Source organism: Chanodichthys erythropterus, chromosome 21 (genome assembly GCF_024489055.1).
Source record: "Chanodichthys erythropterus isolate Z2021 chromosome 21, ASM2448905v1, whole genome shotgun sequence".
Classification (NCBI taxonomy): Eukaryota; Metazoa; Chordata; class Actinopteri; order Cypriniformes; family Xenocyprididae; genus Chanodichthys; species Chanodichthys erythropterus.
Window position 1 is genome coordinate 36,518,871 of NC_090241.1, and position 6,204 is coordinate 36,525,074.

Genomic DNA, 6,204 nt, shown 5'->3' on the forward strand with positions numbered 1-6,204 from the left:
TTATGAACTTCTTTACTTGCAAGATTGATAATATTAGAGAGAAAATTATAAACATGCAACCGTCTACAGTTTCTCTTCAGACAGTGCACTGTAGTGTCCCTGAGGTAAAACTAGAATCATTCGCCGCTATAGGAGAGGAAGAATTATCTAAACTTATCAAATCATCAAAATCAACGACATGTATGTTAGACCCAATGCCGACTAAACTACTGAAAGAAATGCTTCCAGAGGTCGTAGGTCCACTTCTTGATATAATTAATTCATCTTTAACACTAGGACACGTGCCAAAAACCTTTAAGCAGGCTATTATCAAACCTCTTATTAAAAAACCTCAACTAGATCCGAGAGATTTAGTAAATTACAGGCCAATCTCGAATCTACCTTTTCTGTCAAAGATACTAGAAAAGGCAGTTTCAACACAACTGTGTTCCTTTTTAGAAAGAAATGGAATCTGTGAGGATTTCCAGTCAGGATTTAGACCATACCATAGTACTGAGACTGCTCTCGTTAGAGTTACAAACGATCTACTCCTATCATCCGATCGTGGCTGTATTTCTCTATTAGTGTTATTAGATCTCAGTGCTGCTTTTGACACTATCGATCATAACATTCTTTTAAAAAGACTTGAAAACTATATTGGCATTAGTGGAATTGCTTTGGCATGGTTCAAATCATACTTATCTGACCGTTATCAGTCTGTGGTAGTTAATGAAGAGATGTCGTATCGATCACAGGTTAAATATGGGGTACCACAAGGCTCAGTATTAGGACCGTTGCTTTTCACTCTGTACATGCTGCCCTTAGGAGAGATAATTAGGAAGCATGGTGTTAGTTTTCACTGCTACGCTGACGATACTCAGCTCTATATTTCCTCGCGCCCTGACGAAACCTACAAATTCACAAAACTAACAGAATGCATAGCTGACATTAAAAACTGGATGACAAGAAATTTCTTATTATTAAATTCAGAAAAAACTGATTTCCTAATCTTTGGACCAAAAACTTCCTCACGAAAAAACCTTGAATACTCTCTAACACTTGTGGTAGTTAATGAAGAGATGTCGTATCGATCACAGGTTAAATATGGGGTACCACAAGGCTCAGTATTAGGACCGTTGCTTTTCACTCTGTACATGCTGCCCTTAGGAGAGATAATTAGGAAGCATGGTGTTAGTTTTCACTGCTACGCTGACGATACTCAGCTCTATATTTCCTCGCGCCCTGACGAAACCTACAAATTCACAAAACTAACAGAATGCATAGCTGACATTAAAAACTGGATGACAAGAAATTTCTTATTATTAAATTCAGAAAAAACTGATTTCCTAATCTTTGGACCAAAAACTTCCTCACGAAAAAACCTTGAATACTCTCTAACACTTGACGGGTGCTCCATTAAACCTTCGTCCTCAGTTAGGAACCTGGGTGTGCTCTTTGATACCAATCTTTCATTTGAAAGTCATGTTTCTAGTATCTGTAAAACCGCCTTCTTCCATCTAAAAAATATATCTAAATTACGACATATGCTCTCAATGACAAATGCGGAACAGTTGGTTCATGCATTCATGACCTCAAGACTAGATTATTGTAACGCTCTACTGGGTGGTTGTTCTGCTCGGCTTTTAAACAAACTACAGTTGGTTCAAAATGCGGCAGCTAGAGTTCTTACTAGAACCAGAAAGTATGACCATATTAGCCCAGTTCTGTCAACATTACATTGGCTCCCTATTAAACATCGTATAGATTTTAAAATCTTGCTACTTACTTATAAAGCTCTAAATGGTTTAGCTCCCCAGTACCTAAGTGAGCTCTTAATGCATTATAGTCCTTCACGTTTATTGCGATCTCAGAATTTAGGCCAGTTGATAATACCCAGAATATCAAAATCAACTGAAGGCGGCAGATCATTTTCCTATTTAGCACCTAAACTCTGGAACAATCTTCCTAGCATTGTTCGGGAAGCAGACACACTCTGTCAGTTTAAATCTAGACTAAAAACACATCTCTTTGCTCTTGCATACACATAACACATTATCAATACATTAACATTTTTCAAATCCGTTAAAGGATTGTTACGCTGCAATAATTAGGTCGGCCGGAACCGAGAACATTTCCTATAACACTAGATATACCTGTACATCAGAACAAGAATGGCATCTACGCTAATATCTGTCTCTCTGCTTATCCTGAGGTTTGCCGGGTGCTGGATCCAGGCCGTATCCAGGTCAGATGGAGAACCTGCGTCTGGACCTGACTACAACGTAGCCCAGGATCCCCGTATCCGCTTACATATATTTATATATAATCGATTTTTAATCTCTATAATAAAAATGTACAATTCAGATTTTGATCTCCATATACATTTACATATATATATCTTCCAAGGGGTTTTTTCCCTCCTAGGACTTTTTTCCCAGTGCTAGCACGCTGGGTTTTTCTCCTAGGGGGTTTTTTCCACCCCTGGAAGTCAGCCGACATTGGCTTAATGTAGCACCATCTTGTATATGTTACATATTACCACGCTTGTTTGTACAGTTTTAACCACTTCCCTTTTTTCTGTGCTTCTAATATGTAAAGCTGCTTTGAAACAATTACCAATTGTAAAAGCGCTATATAAATAAATTTGACTTGACTTGACTTGACTTTTTTGATGTAACGAGTAAGGTAACAAATTACAAGTAATGTGCATTATGTATTCAGATTACTTTTTTGATGTAACAAGTAAATTAATGCATTACAAGTAACGTGCATTACAAAATCATATTACTTTTTTGATGTAACGAGTAAAGTAGCAAATTACAAGTAACATGCATTACGTAATCAGATTACTTTTTTGAGTAACGAGTAAGGTAGCAAATTACAAGTAACATGCATTACGTAATCAGATTACTTTTTTGAGTAACGAGTAAGGTAGCAAATTACAAGTAACATGCATTACGTAATCATATTACTTTTTTGATGTAACGAGTAAAGTAGCAAATTACAAGTAACATGCATTACGTAATCAGATTACTTTTTTGCGTAACGAGTAAGGTAGCAAATTACAAGTAACATGCATTACGTAATCAGATTACTTTTTTGAGTAACGAGTAAGGTAGCAAATTACAAGTAATGTGCATTATGTATTCAGATTACTTTTTTGATGTAATGAGTAAAGTAGCGCATTACAAATAACATGCATTACATAATCAGATTACTTTTTTGATGTAACAAGCAGGGTAACAAGTTACAAGTAATGTGCATTACATAATCATATTACTTTTTTGAGTAACGAGTAAAGTAACAAATTACAAGTAATGTGCATTACATAATCAGATTACTTTTTTGATGTAACGAGTAAAGTAACACATTACAAATAACATGCATTACATAATCAGATTACTTTTTTGATGTAACAAGCAGGGTAACAAGTTACAAGTAATGTGCATTACATAATCAGATTACTTTTTTAATGTCAAGGGTAAAGTAATGCATTACAGGTAACATGCATTACGTAATCAGATTACTTTTTTGATGTAACAAGTAAATTAATGCATTATAAGTAATGTGCATTACATAATCATATTACTTTTTTGATGTAACGAGTAAAGTAACACATTACAAGTAATGTGCATTACATAATCAGATTACTTTTTTTGATGTAATGAGTAAAGTAAGGCATTACAAGTAATTTGCATAACGTAATCAGAATACTTTTTGATGTAACGAGTAAGGTAACAAATTTCAAGTAATGTGCATTAGGTAGGTGCATTACGATCTAATAACACAAATACATTTATTTACAGCCAAAAAAGTTTTTAGAGATGAAGTATTTTCAAGAACAACAGTCACAATAATAGTATGAATTGTGTAACTGATTTCCTCCCAATCTAAAATCAATACTTGGGAAAATTTAACAACAATATGACTCCTTAGATGTTACTTGATGTTACAATATTTTTTTGTCCCTGCAAGAGTCTCCTAGGATAGAAGGAATGGATGGATATCCTTATTGGTTTGGCAAAAAAAATCCACATACAAAGGCTTACCACTTGGTGGCAGTGTAGAGGATGATCCACTAGAGTCCACTGTAGTGGTTAAAAACCCATGCAAATGTAAGAAAATGGCTTTTTAATAGCTGTCCACTGTAGTGACCTCTATGCATGAAAGGGTTAATATACTGAATTTGTATAGGATTTTTACACAATATATGTTTGAGATCAAAATTTTGTTGAAAAACACTTGGCAAGACATAATAAAAAAAAGATATATAGACATGGATTAGAAAAGCATTCAAACATAAAAGCATTAAAATTCATCATCAGTAGAGGGCGCCTGATACTCACACTACAAATCAAGACTTAATATCCCACTGAAATAGATCCTGGTTTTCTCAAGATGCCTATTTCAACATGATGAATCCAGACTGTGTTGTTAAAGAGTTTCCACACAATATGACCTGCTGAACTGAACAGATTCCACCAGAAATATCACGTGCGTCTGTCTGAACCGTATGATGATGTGTAATTCTTCACTTCAAAGGGCGTTTGGCTCAGAAACTGAGTATAATCTCACTATTGATTGTAAAATGTGGAGATGTGTTTGTCACAATGACAAAGTGTCAGAGCATCAGGATATGCACAAATAACCCTAACAAAAAGAGTGAGCATCATTCAAACTAATCTTTAAGAAGTTACTAGCTTACTATATAACTAAAAAAACTAATTATTTTGAGTACTGAGCCGTTTGTCATGGTTGGCATGTGGTCAGTGTGTGCCGTATGTGTGAGTTTGTCACATGCTGATGCTTTATTCTTGTTCACTAGCAGTCAAAGGTCTGGAAACAGACTAAATTTATGCCTCTTGTGAACTTTAAAAACATTTTCAATTAAAGGCTCATGCTCATGGTTCTCATTTGTGTCACATGTTCATTCACGGACTTATATTTGTGTTAGAGAGTTTGATGACTATACTATTATTATAACATATCGAAAATAAAATAACAAAATGCCCTTTAAAAATTATTTTTGTTATCAAGATTATTTTTATTATTGAGAGTAAGAGTAGTATGCAATGGTACTCTCATATATTCCATGTAAATCGCTTAATTTGCTGCTTTGTGCATTTATAATTTTGCATATTGTTGGGCAAATTAATATCAATTCATGATTATTAACATTTACAATATTGTACATATAGAACAGACAATATGGGGGAAAATAATGTGCAAGGAATTGTAAATGACGATGATTATAGAATAGAATAGAATAGAATAGAATAGAATAGAATAGAATAGAATCGGTAAAGTGTAAATTAGAAAGTACAAAGTTCATATATGAATTGAACTTTTATCTACTTTCTATTCTATTCTATTCTATTCTATTCTATTCTATTCTATTCTATTCTATTCTATATTCCTCTTCATTTTCAATTCCTTGCACACATTATTTTCACCATATTATCTATCTATCTATCTATCTATCTATCTATCTATCTATCTATCTATCTATCTATCTATCTATCTATCTATCTATCTATCTATCTATCTATCTATCTATCTATCTATCTATCTATCTATCTATCTATCTGTCTATATATATATGTGTGTGTGTGTGTGTGTGTGTGTGTGTGTTTGTGTGTGTATATATATGTCCAAGTGATCTCAATGGTAAAAAGTGTCCCAATTATCCTGAATTCACCCTATATATGTGTGTATATTGAAGAGGATTATAGAATAGAATAGAATAAAATAGAATAGAATAGATTAGTAAAGTGTAAATTAGAAAGTAGAAAGTTAGTTGAACTTAACTTTTTTCTACTTTCTATTCTATTCTATTCTATTCTATTCTATTCTATTCTATTCTATTCTATTCTATATTCCTCTTCATTTTCAATATCTTGCACATAATTTTTCACCATGTCTTATATATATATATATATATATATATATATATATATATATATATATATATATATATATATATATATATACACACATAAAATATATTCTGAAAAAATATATATACATAAAAATATTCTGTGTAACCTTAACTAAAATACACCTGGACAGCATGTGCACAAGAAACATCTGACGTAACACACTTAATATCATGTAATGTTCCCGTACTGAACTTTAATGGCTGTTCCATACATGCACGCGCACATTCTCTGGGCGGGAGGTTTTCCATTCAGATCACTCAGCTCTGATTGGCTGGATTGCGTCCTG